Source organism: Triticum urartu, chromosome 4 (genome assembly GCF_003073215.2).
Source record: "Triticum urartu cultivar G1812 chromosome 4, Tu2.1, whole genome shotgun sequence".
Taxonomy (NCBI): domain Eukaryota; kingdom Viridiplantae; phylum Streptophyta; class Magnoliopsida; order Poales; family Poaceae; genus Triticum; species Triticum urartu.
This window is the reverse complement of record NC_053025.1, coordinates 385,097,973-385,117,523: the sequence shown is the minus strand read 5'-3', so window position 1 is coordinate 385,117,523 and position 19,551 is coordinate 385,097,973.

Below are 19,551 nucleotides of genomic sequence, written 5' to 3'. Positions count from 1 at the left end.
AATTTCTGTTGAGAGGTTCACTTTCGTTCGTCGAGAGGTTTGCTTTCGTTAGTCGAGATGTTTGCTTTAATTCCTTGGTGAAAAATGCTAAGAAAAACTAACGTAGTAGTTCACTATGTACAACTTTTTCATTTGCTCTGTGAAAAAACCGACTAGGAAGTTCACTACATTCATCTTTTTTCATTTTTTGGAAAAGTAATTTGTTCTGCACTCGGTAATGAGGGAGAAGAGAGCATCAATGTTCCTTTAAAAAGAAGTTCATTTTATTGTTTGAGAAAATGCAGAGAGGAAATGAGTGTGAAAAGGATGTGGATGAATGCAAACAAAAAATGTAGTCCACTCGCGTCATCCCTGCAGTGCATATTTCATTAACCAAAAATATGTATGCAGTGCACTAGGGGGAAACTAAACTCTAGAGAAAAAAAATAAAGAGGAAACTAAAGTGCACTCCGGTCTTACAAGAAGTCCACTCCGAAGGACTTTGAAGTACACTTCACTTGGAAAAATGTATTTAAAAAGTTTATGTTGTGTTTGTTGAAGGACATTTAAACTAGTAAAAGAAAGTAACGAGGTTCATTCTCAAGAGTGTTGTGCATCACTTTCAAGAGTGTTGGGCTTCACTTGCCGTCGTTTATGCGGTCCACTCTCGTTCATAATTTTTTATAAAAAATATAAAATAATCCATGTAGTTCGCTCGACCTTTATATGCAGTGTGGTTTTTCGTCTGAAGCAGTGTGATTTTATGTTGGATGAAGTTCACTCGTCGATTTGAGTGTCGCAAAAAACAGAGTGTCGCAAAAATATTTTCGTGTGTCTCAGAATTCAGTCGACTACATCAAACACTTGCAGTGCGTTCGGTCTTCGAATGTCGTTCCCTTTTGAGAGTGACGTTGTTCACTTGCGCCCAACATGAGAAGTGTGAAAATTTTAACGAAACAACAAGATAGTAATGTGGTTCACTTTGATGTATGTCACGGTTCACTTGCCTCATCTCTGCGGTCCACTTTCATTCATAAAAAAAGTTGGAAAAAAGACAACAAAAACTCGTCTAAGAAAAATTTACGTCCGACGAAAGAAAATCATGAAGTTCACTTGCCTGTCTGATGCAGTGCAGTTTTCGTCCGATGCATTGCAGTTTTTTGTCGGATGACGTTCACTCGCCGATTTGGGTGTCGCAAAAAACTGTGTTCGCACTTCCATAATTTTAAAATTGCTCTTAAACCATAAGGAATTAGAGAGAGTGTTCTACATGAAAACGTTGCTTCTCGTCGATATCTTTCCAACGGCATATCATTTGAATCATTTCGACAAGAGGTTTGTAAAAATTTCATGAAAAATGACTACTGCCACTCGTCGTCCGCCGCACCATTTTCAAAATTAACTTAAAATCGTAAGGAATCTCAAAACCATTTCTACACATGAAAGTTGCGCCTTGTCCATAGCTTTTCAACGACATATTACACGCCTAGTTTCGACAAACGGTTCAAAAACAAGAGCGAAAATAGTACCGGAAATTGCAAAAAATTCAAAAAAAATAATTCCGCAATTTAGTAAATTTGAAACTGCTTTTAAACCGTAACGAATTAGAGAAAATAATAGATATGAAGAAGATGCGCCGCGACGATATCTTTCCAGCGGCGTATCATTTGCTTTATTTCAATAAGCGGCTTAGAAAAATCACAAAAATACGCTCGCTGCCACTCGTCATCCGCAGCACCGTTTTCGAAACTTCTCTTAAACCACGAGGAATCTCGAAAAGTGTTCAACATAGTGAAGTTGCGCATAATCCATAGCTTTCCAACGGTATATTATACGCCTCATTTCGATAAACGGTTAAAAATTTAGAGCAAAAACTGTACCGGAAAAACACTGCGTGCAGTTTTCTCTGACACGAAGTTCACTAGTCTGTATTGCAGTGCTCTTGCTATGGAAAGTGCAATGCTCTCGCATTGAGCGTGCAATGCGGAAGTGTTATCAAAATAACTATTCTGCTAATATTAGTAGAATAGACCAGCTATATATATTGTTGACATTACCCTTGAGGTAAAAGGTTGGGAGGCAAAACTATAAGTCCCTTGAGGTAAAAGGTTGGGAGGCAAAACTATAAGTCCCTATATTTCTCTGTGTCCGGTTGAAGATTTGTATCCATAAGTATCACGTGAGTGTTAGCAATTGTGAAAGATTATATGATAGTTGAGTATGTGGACTTGCTGAAAAGCTCTTATATTGACTATTTCCGATGTTATGATAAATTGCAATTGTTCAAATGACCGAGATCATAGTTTGTTAGTTTTTAATGAAGTTTTCGATTCATACTCTATCTTGTGAATGAATTGTTACTTTAGCATAGGAAATTATATTGCATTATATGTTGCTTTTCTAAAGATGATCATGATGCCCTCATGTCCGTATTTTATTTTTATCGACACCCCTATCTCTAATCATGTGGACATATTTATCAATATCGGCTTTCGCTTGAGGACAAGCAAGGTCTAAGCTTGGGGGAGTTGATACATCCATTTTGCATCATGCTTTCATATTGATATTTATTGTATTATGGGCTGTTATTACACATTATATTACAATACATATGCCTATTCTCCCTTATTTTATAAGGGTTACATGAAGAGGGAGAATGCCGGCAGCTAGAATTCTGGACTAGAAAAGGAGAAAAATTAGAGACCTATTCTGCACAACTCCAAAAGTCCTGAAACTTCACGGAGCTTATTTTTGGAATATATAAAAAATATTGGGCAAAGAAAGAACCAAAGGGGGGCCACCAGCCAGCCACAAGGGTGGAGGGCGTGCCCTACCCCCTGGGCGCGCCCCTCGACCTTGTGGGCCTCCTGGCAGGCCTCCAGTGCCCATCTTTGGCTATATGGTGTATTTTGCCCTAGAAAAAATCAAGAAGAAGTTTTCAGGACGAAGCGCTACCATCTCGAGGTGGAACCTGGGCAGAACCAATCTTGGGCTCCGGCGGAGTTGTTGTGCCGGGGAAACATCCCTCCGGGAGGGGGAAATCGTCGCCATCTTCATCACCATCGATCCTCTAACCGAGAGGGGGTCAATCTCCATCAACACCTTCACCAGCACCATCTCCTCTCAAACCCTAGTTCATCTCTTGTATTCAATCTCGGTCCCAAAACCTCAGATTGGTACCTGTGGGTTGCTAGCAGTGTTGATTACTCCTTGTAGTTGATGCTAGTTGGTTTATCCGGTGGAAGATCATATGTTCAGATCCTTAATGATAATTAACACTTCTCTGATTATGATTATGAATATGCTTTGTGAGTAGATACGTTTGTTCCTGAGGACATGGGACAAGTCTGGTTATAAGTAATCATGTGAATTTGGTATTCGTTCGATATTTTGATGAGATGTATGTTGTCTCTCCTCCAGCGGTGTTATGTGAACGTCGACTACATGACACTTAACCATTATTTGGGCCTAGAGGAAGGCATTGGGAAGTAACAAGTAGATGATGGGTTGCTAGAGTGACAGAAGCTTAAACCCTAGTTTATGCGTTGCTTCGTAAGGGGCTGATTTGGATCCATATGTTTCATGTTATGGTTAGGTTTACCTTAATTCTTCTTTCGTAGTTGCGGATGCTTGCGAGAGGGGTTAATAATAAGTGGGAGGCTTGTCCAAGGAAGGGCAGCACCCAAGCACCGGTCCACCCACATATCAAATTATCAAAGTAACGAACGCGAATCATATGAGCATGATGAAAACTAGCTTGATAACAATTCCCATGTGTCTTTGGGAGCGCTTTGCTTTATATAAGAGTTTGCCCAAGCTTGTAGTTTCCTACAAAAAGGATTGGGACACCTTGCTACACCTTAGTTACTTTATTTACTTGTTACCCGTTACAATTTATCTTATCACAAAACTATATGTTACCGATAATTTCAGTTCTTGCAGAGAATACCTTGCTAAAACCTCTTGCCATTTCCTTCTGCTCCTTGGTTCGACACTCTTACTTATCGAAAGGACTACGATAGATCCCCTATACTTGTGGGTCATCAGGTCTCACCAACAATCTATAACCTCAAAGTCAAAAAGATGTTGGTTGACGGCGGGGCCGGGTTGAATCTGATTTCTCTAAAGGTCGCTAGCAAGGTCCAGATAGCAGATGAAGAACTCAAGGTTACCGGTACGTTCCAAGGAATTAACCCCAGCAGGAGTCTTCCTAAGGGAAAGATCACACTGCCGGCGACGTTCGGAAGGGAGTTAAACTACCGGACCGAGAAGAAGATATTTGATGTGGTTGACCTCCCCCTGTCATACAATGGTATCCTTGGTCACCCAGCTCTGGCTAAAATCATGGCGGCATCCCACTATGCCTACAATACTTTGAAGATGACAGGGCTGATAGGCGTCATTTCCATTCCATCAGACGAGAAGGATGCAATCATTTGTGTGGACAAGATGTACCGGGATGCAGTTACTGCAGAGGCCACGGAAGCTGCTACTCCCGCCAAGGAAAGTAAGAGAAAGAAGAAAGCTAACAAGGGCTCAAGTGAGGAATCCGGGAAGCACACCTCTTCGTAGTGTGTTGCGCCTGTTGATGACTTGCCGGAGAGTTCCAATAGCAAGAGATCCAAAGCTAATGCACCCGCTATGAAGAAGGTCCCGACAGGGCAGGCTGGCACTGATGGTACCTTTACTATTAATGCCACCCTCAATGACAAATAGGAAAGCACGCTCATTGCCTTCTTGCGGGCGAACGTCGATGTGTTTGCATGGCAACCATCTGACATCCCTGGTGTTCCCAGGAAGGTAATCGAGCACCACCTTGTTGTCTGTTGATATGTCTCCAACGTTGTTCCATGCTATTATATTATCTGTTTTGGATGTTTTATATGCATTAATATGCTATTTTATATTATTTTTGGTACTAACCTATTACCTAGAGCACAGTGCTAGTTTTAGTTTTTTCCTTGTTTTTTAGCTTCATAGAAAGGAATATTAAATTGAGTCCAAATGGAATAAAACTTTCATGATGATTTTTCTTGGACCAAAAGACACCCAGGAGACTTGGAGTGCAGGTTAGAAGAGCCACGAGGCGGTGACAAGGGTGGAGGACGCGCCCCCTACCTTGTGGCCCCTCGTGACCCCCCTGACCTAGTTCTTCCTCATATAGATTCACATATATTATTGAACCTCCAGAAGTATCCACGAAAACACTTTTCCATCGCTGCAACCTTCTGTTCCCGTGAGATCCCATCTTGGGGCCTTTTCTAGCATCCTGCCGGAGGGGGATTCGATCACAGAGGGCATCTACATCAACTCTATTACACTTCTGATGAAGCGTGAGTAGTTTACCTCAGACCTATGGGTCCATAGCTAGTAGATAGATGGCTTCTTCTCTCTCTTTGATTCTCAATACCATGTTCTCCTCGATGTTCTTGGAGATCTATCCAATGTAATCTTCTTTTTCGATGTGTTTGTCGAGATCCGATGAATTGTGGATTTATGATCAGATTATCTATGAATATTACTTGAATCTTCTCTGAATTCTTATCTGCATGATTTGATAACTTTGTATTTCTCTTCGAACTATCGGTTTGGTTTGGCCAACTAGATTGGTTTTTCTTGCAATGGGAGAAGTGTTTAGCTTTAGGTTCAATCTTGCGGTGTCCTCACCCAGTGACAAAGTAGGGGTAGCGATGCATGTATTATATTGTTGCCATCGAGGATAAAAAGATAGGGTTTACATCATGTTGCTTGAGTTTATTCCTTTACATCATGTCATCTTACTTAAAGCGTTACTCTATTCTTTATGAACTTAATACTCTAGATGCAGCCAGGAGTCGGTCGATGTGTGGAGTAGTAGTAGTAGATGCAGGTAGGGGTCGGTCTACTTGACACGGACGTGATGCCTATATTGCGTCATAACTTTGCACTTTTCTATCAATTGCTCGACAGTAATTTGTTCACCCACCATATTTATTTTCCTTCATGGGAGAAGCCTCTATTGAAACCTATGGCCCCCGGGTCTATTTTTCATCATATTAGTTTCCGATTTACTATTTTGCAATCTTTTATTTTCAGATCTATAAACCCAAAAACCCAAAAATATTTTATCTTTTGTTTAGTTCTATCTATTTCTATCAGATCTCACCTTTGCAAGTGACCGTGAAGGGATTGACAACCCCTTTAACGCGTTGGGTGCAAGTGTTTGATTGTTTGTGCAGGTATTGGTGATTTGCGCTTTCTTATCCTACTAGATTGATACCTTGGTTCTTAACTGAGGGAAATACTTACCTCTACTGTGCTGCATTACCCTTTCCTCTTCAAGGAAAAAACCAACGCAAGCTCAAGAAGTAGCATCTGCCCACACACCCGAGAAGTCAAGCAGAAGGTCCAGAAGCAAGCTTTGGAGATGCAACAGTTTATTGCTGAAGAGATCAAGAAACTTGAGGCAGTTGGTTTGGTCAGAGGAGTATTCCATCCAACATGGTTAGCAAATCCAGTGGTAGAACGCAAGGCGAATGGGAAATGGAGGCTTTGCACAGATTTCACAGATCTAAAAAGGCATGCCCGAAGGACCTATTCCCCTTGCTGCACATTGACCAGATTGTGGATTCCACCTCCGGGTGTGACCTGCTTTCCTTTTTGGATGCCTACTCTGGATACCACAAGATCTTCAAGTCCAAGGAATACGAAGAGAATACCGCATTCATAACCCCATGTGGCACGTACTGCTTTGTACGGAGGCCCTTCGGGTTGAAGAACGCCGGATCCACTTTTGCAAGAGCAGTACAAATTGGCTTTGAGTCCCAGCTACACAGAAACATTGAAGCTTACATGGATGATATAGTGGTCAAAACCAAGGACAAAATGACTCTTATTCGGGATTTGGAAGAAACCTTTGCTAATCTACGCAGGATCAACTTGAAGCTGAACCCGAAGAAGTGTGTGTTCGGTGTTCCTTCGGGCAAGCTACTTGGCTTCTTCGTGTCCCATCGAGGGATAGAAGTCAACCCAGACAATATCAAGGCTATCGAGCAGTTTCAAGCACCCAAGATAGTTATAAGGACGTGAGGCATTTGACTGGATGTGTTCCCGTGCTAAGCAGGTTCATTTCCAAGTCTGCCGAGCGCGCCCTGCTGTTCTTGAAGATCTTAAGAAGGCATGACCCATGCAATGGACCTCAGAGGCAGACGCTGCACTACAACATTTGAAGACCTATCTTTCCTCTGTGCCCACTTTGGTCGCTCCCAAACCACAAGATCTGTTGCTGCTATACTTGGCGGCAACCAATCAAGTTGTTAGTGCAGCACTAGTGGCGCAGCGGGAAGTGGATGAAGAGGCAGCCACAACCAGTGTCCCCTCTGGAGAGGAAAGTGAACCCGTCCCGGCAAGGTCAGATGCAGTTCAAGACAAGGGAGAGCAAGGCAGTGGAAACAATTCCATGGTCGCGGCAAGGAAGAAGGTGGTGCAGCGCCCAGTGTACTTCGTCAGCTCCCTATTGCAGGGGGCTAGATCGAGGTACTCTGGCATGCAAAAATTGATTTTTGGCCTAGTCATGGCCTCAAGGAAACGGCACCACTACTTCCAAGCCCACGAGATCACGGTTGTCACACGCTTCCCTTTGCAACGCATACTCAGAAACTTAGAGGCTACTGGAAGAATAGTGGAATGGGCCTTGGAGTTGTCCAGCTTTGGTTTGAAGTTTGAGAGCACATCGACTATTCAGAGCAGAGCACTGGCAGAGTTTATCACAGAATGGACACCAATCCCTGACGAAGAAGTGTTGGAGACTGTTATCCCCGGCAAGGAAGCACCCCAAGAATGGATTACGTATTTTGATGGTGCCTTCTCCCTACAAGGTGCAGGGGCTAGCGTGCTTCTCGTTGCTCTCATTGGGGAGCACCTTAAGTACGTCGTCCAGATGCATTTCCCTCGGGAGAAGGCTACCAACAATACTGCAGAGTATGAAGGGCATCTTGCCGGGCTCAGGATTGCAATAGAACTGGGAATCAAGAAGCTGATCATCCACGGAGACTCACAACTTGTGGTGAGACAAGTAAACAAGGATTACCAACGCCCGTTGATGGATGCATACGTTGAAGAATTGAGAAAGTTGGAGGAGCGCTTTGACAGATTGCAAACAAAGCGTGTGCCCCATGCAGGACACAACATTGCTGATCATCTGTCAAAGTGCGCTGTGCAAAATCTCCCTGTGGAACCAGGGACTTTTGTTCTCTATCTAACTTAGCCCTCCGTATCCCCGGCAACAATGGCCAGAAAAAGGAGGAAACTGGACTCCGGCAAGCCTCTCCCGGCAGAGCCTCCCGAGGACCCCCACAGGCGAGAACAACTCCCTTTCGATCGATGAGCTGCACCCTCCCGCCAGACCACCGGTCCCTGCGATCGAGGAGTGTGCTACCACGAATGAGGAGGTGCCGCTGGTCCTCGTTGTCGAGCCCCTGGCTCCAACTTGGGCATGACACATAGCCCATTTCGACCAAACTGGAGAACTCCCCAAAGAGCAAGAAGAAGCTAAAAGAGTAGCCCGGAGGGCCAATATGTATCAGTTCGTTGACAACATGCTATACAGAAGAAGGCCCAATGGTGTGAAACTGAAGTGCATTTGCCAGGAAGAAGGAAAGGAACTGTTGGCAGAGATACCCAAGGGTATGCTTGGCTCACACATTGGATCGAGGGCCCTGGTTGGAAAAGCCTTCCGGCAAAGATTTAATGGCCCACGGCCCTCCAAGATGCAATTGAGCTGGTCACCAAATGTGAAGCCTTCCAGTTCCACTCCAAGAATATCCATCAGCCTACCAAGCTCTCTAGATGATCCCTTTATCATGGCCCTTCTCGGTCTGGGGGCTTGACATCTTGGGCCCCTTCCCAGTGCTACCAGGGGCTTTGAGTTCTTGTTCGTTGCTATCGACGAGTTCACAAAGTGGCCAGAGGTGGAGCTCGTGAGAAAGGTGACCGCACAATCAGCTATCAACTTCTTGAAAGGATTGGTGTGACGCTTCGGAATCCCTGCCCAAATCATCACCGACAATGGCACCCAATTCATGAGCTGCACCTTCATGCCATATGTTCATGCCCTCGGAAGCAAGATCTCATTTGCCTCTGTTGCCCATCCCAGGAGCAACAGGCATGCCGAGAGGGAGAACGCTCAAGTGCTGCAAGGCCTCAAGACAAGAACATTTGTTAGGCTGCAGAAGTGTGGCGGGCGATGGATCGACGAGCTGTCGTGGTTCTTTGGTCCCTCAGAACGACACCAAATCGAGCTACCGGGTAGACTCCCTTCTCCCTAGTCTATGGGGCAGAAGCAGTTGTCCCCACAAAACTCATATATGGGTCACCTTGAGTGCTTGCCTAAGATGAAGTACGAAAGAATGGCATCGGCGCGACAATGTTGTGCTACTTGAGGAGAACCATCTCTGGGCTGCTACGCGTGCTGCATGCTACCAGCAAGGCCTGCGTCGCTATCACAGCCGCAGGGTTCACGACCGGAGTCTTGAGGAAGGCAACCTTGTCCTTAGGCACGTTCAGTCCGCCAAGGGTACAAACAAGTTGATGCCAAAGTGGGAAGGCCCTTACCGTGTAGTACGAGTCACCAGACCTTGCGCAGTCCATCTAGAGACCGGAGATGGCATTCAGTTGCAAAACTCATGGAACATTGAGCATCTCTGTAAGTTCTATCCGTATGGCGTGGCTGCCGGGCAGGCCCGGCAACCACCCTTTTGTACATGCCTTGCTGATGTTGCATGTAACCCCTTGTACAAAGCCAGGCGCATACCTTGAGCAACAGAGAAATGAAACGAAGCGCTAGGGGCCCCCAACAAATTTCATGCATCCATAAGCATATCATGAGCATATCATGTTCATGTAGATAAGATCCCATGTAGCACTATTTTCGTCTGCACTAAGCCGCAGGGTCCTTGCTGTGGATTTGACCCCAAAGAAAGGAAGAGAAGACAAGCCTACGTTGCAATCCCTGGCAAGCCAAATAGATAAGTTCTTTCTTATCCATACGTGTTCTATAAGTAGAGACTTGTGCATATGAAAACCTCGCCACCTTTGAAACTTAGGTGCTCCCATCCCTTGACTTGAATGTTGCTTCGACCAAGATGGTTGCAGTGGCCTTTGGTGGAAAATGTTTGGCGGGGGGCTGGTCCCTCTTTGTGATTTGTGCCCAGCAGGCCTAGCTCGATGGCAACAAACTGAGGGTACCGGTAGGATAGCCTGCCGGGGGAAAACTTGTTTACTTGAATGTATAGAGGCATTACACCTCTGCATTGACCAGTTACATGCACAAGTACTAGGCAAGGCTTGTCTTTTTCATTAATATGTTGATTAACAAGTACAGATCTTACAGAACACAAACATGGGTAAAGAAGATTACATAATTTAGACTAAAGTTTGGCAAATTTCTACATATTTCAGATTGAAAAAAGATAAGTGCCCCGTGATGCCCTTTCTTGTCCCTCTCTTCCTAGGCACTACGGTGGGAGGTGAAGAGGGCAAAAGGAGCGCCTGGGCAGAAGCCCAGCCTGACCCCGTCAGGCCCTTTGACAAGGAGTCTGGCAAGAATGGGAGGGCACGAGTGAAGGTGATGGTGAAGAGATTGGCTAGGACGACCCCCCCGGCCGCCACCACCAGGGCCAGCAGGACGCGGCAGGGCGAAAGAATCCGACAACCCGCAAGGAAGCCTGTCGGGGTCCAGTTGGAAGGCCGCTGGAGGAGCCAGGGGCACCATTCCCACCTCTGCATCCAACTCCCCGGCAAATCACCTTGCCAGGAAAGGGGTACAGGTGTAGATGGTGGTGTCGCCGCCTGACGGTTATGGTGCGACTGATGTTCAGCTGGAGTCGGAGCTGTCGTCCTCCCCGTCGCTGTCATCGTCATCACTGTCACTGTCCTCCTCATCGCTGTCGCTTGAGGAGGAGCTTTCATTGTCGGTCGAGCTCTCCGTGCAGCACCCTGAGCGAGCACCCGAAGACCTTGATGGAGAGCAGCTCGGCATCCATTAATTTAAAATGAGGATGTGCCCCTCCGACAAGCTGTGGGCACGAGTGAAAGTCTTCCAACCGCGTCGGAGGAGGGTGACCCGAGGAGCGGGGAAATCTACATCCACCCGCATGCTACCATTACAATAGCCCCTCATGTGCAGCTTCAATGCGCGCGGCTGCTCGAGCTCCATCACCCTCGCAAATGGAGTAGGGAGGTGGAGGCGGCCACGTGGAGGCTTGTACAATCTAATGATGAACTCCAGAGGTTGGTCCCCGACGTGGCCTTCCATCGGGGGAGGGGCGGCCAGTGGGGGCACAATGAGAGCGCCACCCCATCCTCCTTGCCCCGGGCACCACGACGACCACAACCTTGCCCCTCCCACCTCCTCTTGTGGCGGGCTCTGCCCCCGCGTCTTCGGAGGAAGGAGGGAGACGCTATCGAGCAGAAGTTCTCGTCGCCGCCACCGGAAGAGCGCCGCATCCCCGGCCTCTTACCATGGTAAGCAGGGACTGCTGGGAGAAAGGAAGGAGTGGGATGTGTGAAGAAGCGCCCCGCCTCGCGTCTCCTTTTATAGGCGAGCGGGGCAGGGGGCTAGCTCTTTCCCATGGAGGTAGCTGCCTCGCTCCTCCAGTCCGGCTCCCCCTTGAGGGAGTCCTGGACTAAGGGGTCCTCGGGCATCCGGCCTGTTCTCCATGGGCCGGACTGATGGGCTGTGAAGACATGAAGACCGAAGACTGTACCTGTGTCCGGATTGGACTCTCCTTTGCGTAGAAGGCAAGCTTGGCAACCGATTATGAAGATTCCTTCTTATGTAACCGACTCAATGTAAACTCCAGATCCCCCCGGTGTCTATATAAACCGGAGGGGTTAGTCCGAAAAGCATATACTCATTACCATAGTCATATAGGCTAGGCTTCTAGAGTTTAGCCATCACGATCTCATGGTAGATCAACTCTTGTAACACTCATAATCATCAATATCAATCAAGCAGGACATAGGGTATTAACTCCATAGAGAGGGCCCGAACCTGGGTAAACATCTTGTCCCCTGTCTCCTGTTACCATCGATCCTAGACGCACAGTTCGGGACCCCCTACCCGAGATCCGCCGGATTTGACACCGACATTGGTGCTTTCGTTGAGAGTTCCACTATGTCGTCGACGAAACATTCGATGGCCCCTTCAATCGTCTATAGTGACGCTATCCAAGGAGAAACCTTCCTCCCCGGACCAATTTTCGTGTTCGGCGGCTTCGTACTGCGGGCCAGGTCGCTCAGCCATCTGGAGTAGATCGATAGCTACGCCCCTGGCTACCAGGTCAGATTTGGAAGCTTGAACTACATCGCGGATATCCGTGGAGACTTGATTTTCAATGTATTTGAGACTGCAGCGATCGCTCCACCTCGCTCCGAAGAACATGACTTAAATCTATCATCGGATCACATCCAGGAGATGGTCCCTATTCCTGCAACGGCCTTAGAACCGGAGCAGATCGTGCCATCCAAAGCCATAGAGACCGCGGCATTGGAGCCGCACACGGAATCGGCACCTTGCAATATCTGCGTCAATGGAACTCTGGATTCGTCTCCGGCTATAAATTCCGGACCATATACGCTTGCAGACACCGAGCTAGATCGGTTAGCGATCTTCGAATTTAGTACCGCAGACGTTTTTCAGCACTCACCTTTGGGTGATGTGCTAAACTCTTTAAAGAACCTGTCATTCACGGGATACTCGCAGCCAAACTATGTCCGGTTCGCACTAGGGGCTGACGACGGAGAATTTTGTTTCCCACCCGCCACCCACTTCATAGCCACTATCGAGGACTTAACCGACATGCCTACTCCTGGCTCCGCAGACATTGACGGTATAGACGACGATGCAGACAAGGAGCAAGGCCAAGACCCGCCAGTCATCAGGCGCAAGACGGCCACCCCTTCACATGACGTGTATATGATCGATACACTTAAAAACCCTCGCGGCAAAGACAAGGGAGATCCAGTTAAAACTCCCGAGTCACAGTCTAAGTTCCAGCGCCCCAAACGCCGCCCCAAGTCACATCGCAGCAACAATGGCACTGGAGAAAATAGTACTCCGAACAGCGCCGAAAGCAATGAAGACCCTGTGGGAGCAACATTCGAGGAGGAGAAACAAGAAAATGGGCAAGCCAGCCCTGACGAATAGGCCCTACCCAGCGACGGTTCGGAGGACGACAACTACCTTCCGCTCTCTGAAGATGAGGTAAGCCTCGGCGACGAAGACTTCATCGTACCCGAAGAGCCCCTCGAACAGGAGCCTTCAAGCACAGGCTGATAGCTACGGCAAGGAGCCTGAAAAAGAAGCAGCAACAGCTTCAAGCTGACCAAGACCTACTCAATGACAGATGGACCGAAGTCCTGGTCGCCGAAGAATACGGCCTCAGTGGCCCAGCCAAAAGCTACCCAAAGCATAGATCGCTCTACCAGTCCGATGACGAGGCGTTGGAGCCCATACCATCGTCACACAACGCAGCAGGTCGCCGGCAACTCTGTCCGGATAAAGAGGCAACTCAAGTCGAACAACAGACCGCCCCACCTCACCGTAAAGGCAATAACAACGCAGGCCACGATTACCCAGATAACCTGCAGAGGGACTGGGACAATAGAGAAGGAAACACAAGACCGATCTACGGATCACGAAAACATGCTTCGACACGCAACGATGGCTACCTATTCGGACGTGTCACACCTCGCCGCGACCAGGCCGAAAACAGCAATGGGACTCCTTCGGTGTTACGCCGCAGTGTGGCCCAACATAGAGGTGCCGCACACCCGCTTTGCTTCATTGATGAAGTAATGGATCATGAATTCCCCAAAGGGTTCAAACCCGTCAATATTGAATCATACGACGGGACAACCGGTCTCGCAGTATGGATAGAAGATTTCATCCTCCACATCCATATGGCCCGTGGAGACGACCTCCACGCCATTAAATACCTCCCACTAAAACTAAAAGGACGAGCTCGGTACTGGTTAAACAGCCTGCCTGAAAATTCCATAGGCAGCTGGAAGGACTTGGAAGAGGCCTTCCTCGATAACTACCGAGGAACACATGTCCGGCCACCGGATGCCGATGACCTAAGTCACATTGTCCAACAACCCGGTGAATCAGCTAGGGAGCTCTGGACCCGGTTCTTAGTCAAAAAGAACCAAATCGTCGACTGTCCGGACGCGGAACCCCTCGCGGCTTTCAAACACAGCATCCGGGATGAATGGCTTGCACGCCACCTCGGCCAAGAAGGACCTAAATCCATGACAGCTCTCATTGCTCTGATGACTTGTTTTTGTGTGGGAGAAGACAGCTGGCTCGCTCGTAGAAGCAATAGCGCCAGCAACCAGGGAACCTCTGAAATCCGAGACGCTAACGGCAAGCCACGAGGAAGCAAAAACAACAGTCACAATGACAATGAAAGATTAGGCGACATAGGGTCAACGCCGGATTCAGCAACCCCAAGCTCGGTCATCGGAAGAAGCCATCCAAGGCGAATCAAGACGAACCATCCAACCTGGAAAGGATATTGGACCGACCCTGCCAGATTCATGGCCACCCCGATAAACCAGCTAATCATACCAACAGAAACTGCTGGGTCTTTAAACAGGCCGGCAAGCTCAACGCCGAACACAGGGGAAGGAAGCCGCCAAGCGACAGGGATGACGGAAAGGTTCACCAATGAAAACCGGGGGTCTGAAGCAGTCTCCACCCGAGGATCAACTACCCCTAGAACGGAAATAGCAATCCGGCTTCCGCCGCCCACTCCGTACACCTACAAAGTTTGTACCGCGCGTACATCATTACGCACTCAAGATACCATGGGCATCGGCGGAAGCACAATACGGACAAGCCTGCGAGCACTCCAGTAACCTTTTTCTACATATAATTATTTATTTTCTTTTTATTTCTTCTTGCAATATCCTTTAAAAACAGGTGACGAACATGATAAAAATCGGAAACTGGCTCTATCGGAGTCTAGATCCGTACACTCACCTAAGGGGCTATGTCCATCAAGGATTCCCCCCACCGAGGACTGGCGGCGCAGACGTGCGACAGGAGGTCCAAAATAACTTTTTGTAGACCGCACTCTCTATTTTTTGAGCCTGTACTATGCATGTTCCTCCGCCTCCAACCCCGAGCATGTCGAATATTCGGGGGGGTGGCTTTTATATACATATATCATAAGTAATCATCGGCATATCGCTCAGTTACCAGTAAACAATATCCAAACTAATCATCCATATGGTTTTCCCGACAAATATGGCTCTTACGGTTATTTCACAGAAATACCTTGGCCTAACCGGCCAGGGGCTCGGTGTGGGAACAAATGAGTTTCCAGTAAAAGTCCGAACAACTCTATAGCATAATTCGGCGTCGCAAGTTTGGCCTTATATGCATCAGCTCCGAATCATTATCTTGGGTCAATAGTTGGGTTGCCCGGCTCATGTGCTTGCTACCCTACGTTCCGCTCTATCTACTAGGGTAGTAAAGGGAGAACTACTACGATTGTGCCCTGGTCTAAACCGGATGAGCACCTCAGTGGAGAAAGCCGAAAACTGACTGTCATGATGCGGCGTGAGCTGGTCAACCACTTGACGACTTATTGGAATCTTTAGCGATTCTTTGTGTCACACGAAGGATCTTTTTCAGATCAAATATGTAAGGCACCATACGCCGCATACATACCAGGGGCTATGTCGTAGCTCCACCATAAAACTCCTATGGCTAAGTGAAAGTGTTAATGCCTTACAGTCTGATTGCCTGGTTCGCCGCATTATCACCTCCTTCATGGACCAAGACGTTGGATAAGGAGTGATTAAATGCTTTTCCGAATACCCCGTACTTCCTACGAGGGGGCTGAAGCCGACGACTGGAAAACTTTCAGATTATATTAAAATGGCCGCACAGGAGGAATTCAAGCTTTCAAGGAGAACATAAATAGATTAATTATAAAATTGTTTTTTACAATTTTCATACACCTCACTCAAACATTATGTATTTTGAGCACTGACCCTCTACAAAGCGGGAGGCCTCTAGGATGTCTTCAAAATAATGCTCCGGTTCCGGACGGTCCTTGCCTTCGGGTGGACCCTTCGTCGCAACACCAATGGCCTTCATCTTCCCCCAGAACATCTTGACTTGGACAAAAGCCATCCGTGCACCCTCAATGCACATTGACTGCTTCACAGCGTCGATACGCGGAACCGTGTCAACAAGCCTTTGCACTAAACCGAAATAGCTATTCGGAACAGGCTTGGTTGGCCACAACCGGACTATGACGTCCTTCATGGCAGCGTCAGACATCATATGAAGTTCGGCCCATTGGGACATCTGTTCATTGAGCAACAAAGGGCGCTTTGATGCGCCAAACTGCGAGCAAAAAAGCTTCTCCATCGCATATCGATCCTGCGCTTGGTAATACTGCGCTGCATCGGCAGAACTCTTCGGCAAGTCCAAGAACTCGTCCGGAGAACTCCATACTTGGTTGAGTTGGGCATAGTTCGGGGCGCCGAACTTAGTTTGCAGCAGAAAGGGCTTTCCACCCGCAATCTCCCTCGCCTGTCGAACCTCCTCACGGGCCGCTTTACATTCTGACCGCGCTCCTCTCGCCTCTTGTAAGGCCTTCTCCAGATCAGCCATTAAGACTTCACTCTCCTTCTCCAGAAATTCACAGCGGCCGGTAGGATTCTCTAGCTCGAGCGTCATCATGGATATCTTCTCCTCATCTTAGCGCCATGTAGCTCGTTCGGCTTTTAATTCAGCCGATGCCTTTTCGCTAGCAGAATTACTACGCCGGGCCTGCTCCTTGGCCCGGGCTAGCTCCGCTTGAAGAAATTCAACGACGGCAGCACCATCTACAGCCAAATTTCATCATCATGCTTATACCACAAAAATGTATGAGGATTGCCCCGAATACATACCTTGCGACTCGTCAAGACGCATATTGATTAAAGCAAGATCGTCCCCTGCCACATCCCGCTGCAAATCGGCAATTTCCATAGTCCGGGAAGCGGCCAAGGGAGAAGAAGCTTGTGTTAAAAGTTGATCAGGTTAGTCCTCAAACGATCCTTTTCGATCCTCCATTTTACTTCCCAGCGGAAGCCAACCCGAGTATCAAGGGATAGTACCTATACACAGGCGCATCTTTGCAAATGAAACATAGCTGAAAACATTAGGTTACAAACCTCGAAGCCCTTCAGTAGGCTCATGAAGGCTTCATTTAATCCGCTCTTCACGGACGAAATCTTCTCAATCACTGTACCCATCAAGGTACGTTGTTCCCCCGAGACAAATGCTGCAACATGTCCCGCAATATATCCGGAGTCTCCGAGTTCCCCGAGGCTGCCCCAAAAGCACAATCATCCTTTGAAGGAATCGGCTCACCCGTCTTCAAAATCGCCGTCGGCTGTGAACCAAACAGTCCGGGGCCTCGGTTATCATCAGCCCCAGGATCCCGGATGATCGGAGATCCACCTTTGGGTATCGCCTCTTCTGTCCCCCGGTCTAAGGGGCCCCTCCGTGATGAGACTTCAGAGTCATCCGCCTTATTGGGAGAGGAGGTCGGAGGAGGCATCTCGCTCTCCATCATCTCTGGGAGGAGACTCCCCGAAGAAGAGGATCGCCCCGAAACATTCTGTGCCGACCTGTAAAAATGCATAAATGCGTTACGTGTATCTTTGGTAACAATAACAGAGTGGGACACTATCAAAGTACTCCGGATTCTCTTATGATTCGGCCAAGGGCTTGTCCCCTTGTTGGAGCTGCTCAACGGCATCACTTTCCCAACCCAAGCCGGTTGACGGTGGCATCTTGCCCTTCTTGGGAGACCACCCCTCCCCATCTTCGGAGGCAGCCCTTTTTCTCCTGTTCGGAGAAGGGATACTGGGTCCTTTTCCGCCTCCGTCTTCGGGTGAGGAAAGGTTGATTTCTCCGGATTCATTGTCCGACTTACCTTCGAAACCAAGGTCACCTTGGATCTTTTTCGCCCTCCCCTGCTGGTGCCTGGCATGGCACCGGGGCCAGCATCCTTGTCAACACAGGAGGAGCTGAGTCCTCGGGAAGGGGAGCCGGACACCTAATCAATTCCACCTTCTTTATCCAGCCCTAAAAAGGATGATACTGTTGGTATCTTGCCACTGGGTATCTGATTATGAAGTATTCGGTAAACGAGTACTTACTGGGGTGTCCAGGTGGTTACATTCAGGGCCGACATCTTCGATGGTGTTCGGCCATTGCCTTCGTTTCCCGAAGACTAACCTCCACATTCCTTCGTGTGTTGTGCCAAAGAAGTTTTGAAGAGTTCGAGACCCTTCTGGATTGAACTCCCATAGGCGGAGAGGCCATCGCTGGCACGGCAGGGTCCGACGAACTAGCATTATATGAACAATGCTGGCTATGTCGATGTCCCTCTCAATGAGGCTTCGGATGCGACCTTGCAGAGTTCGCACATCATTCATTGATCCCCAATCTCGCCCCTTGTTAATCCACGATGCAAGTTGAGTTGGAGGGCTGGGTTGAAGTGCGGGCGCGGTCGCCCACTTGGAGCTGCGGGGCTCGGTGATATAGAACCACCCTACTGCCACAGATCGGAAGATTTGGCGAAGGATCCTTTTAGCCAAATGGCGCTAGCAAGCTTGCTCACTGTAGCGCCGCCGCACTCGGCCTGCTCCCCCTCTACCACTCGCGGCTTTACATCAAAGGTCTTGAGCCACAATCCGAAGTGCGGAGGAGTTCGGAGGAGGGCTTCGCACGTAACGATAAACGTCAAGATAAGAAGAATAGAGTCTGGGGCCAAATCGTGGAAGTCTAGCCCGTAATAGAACATGAGCCCTCGGAAGAAGGGGTTAAGTGCAAACCCCAACCCGCGGAGGAAGTAGGACACGAACACGAGCCTCTCGCCGGATCTGGGGGTGGGAATAACCTGCCCCTGGGCAGGAAGCTGATGATGGATTTCAGCGGTCAGGTACCTCGCCGCCCGAAGCTTTGCAATATCTTCCTCCGTAACAGAAGAAGCTACCCACCGGCCTTGACGGCTAGATCCAGACATGATTGGGGCTGGTGGCGACCGAAACCTGAGTGTTGGAACTCAGGGCAGCAGGGGTTGAGGAAGAGCCAAGCGTGGAAGAAAAATACGGGTCTGTACCCCTATATAGAGGCTGGAAATACCAAACGTCTCCTCTCGGGCCTCAAAAACTTGCTTGTTTCCAAGGAGTTGTACCCAAGCGACGGTTGGGTTACCCACGTTCGGGTCGACAGGAATCCCTTAAAAAAGGGAGGCACTATCTCCGTTTGGATAAGATGCGCCAATAAGGCCACATCCTGGGACGTAGGGCGACGGGCCGCCTAAAACGGTTCGCAAGCAAAGGCCGGGCAGGCGTGGTTTCATATTACCAAAAAGTAGTCGGTGGGTTGAACCCATGAAATATTATATCCTCTATGGTTGTGCATACAAGTCTGTATACAATCATTACATCTGAAGATCAACTAGGAGTTCGGAAGGGGGAACCCGCCTTAAAATGCCAAAGACAATCTACGCGCCG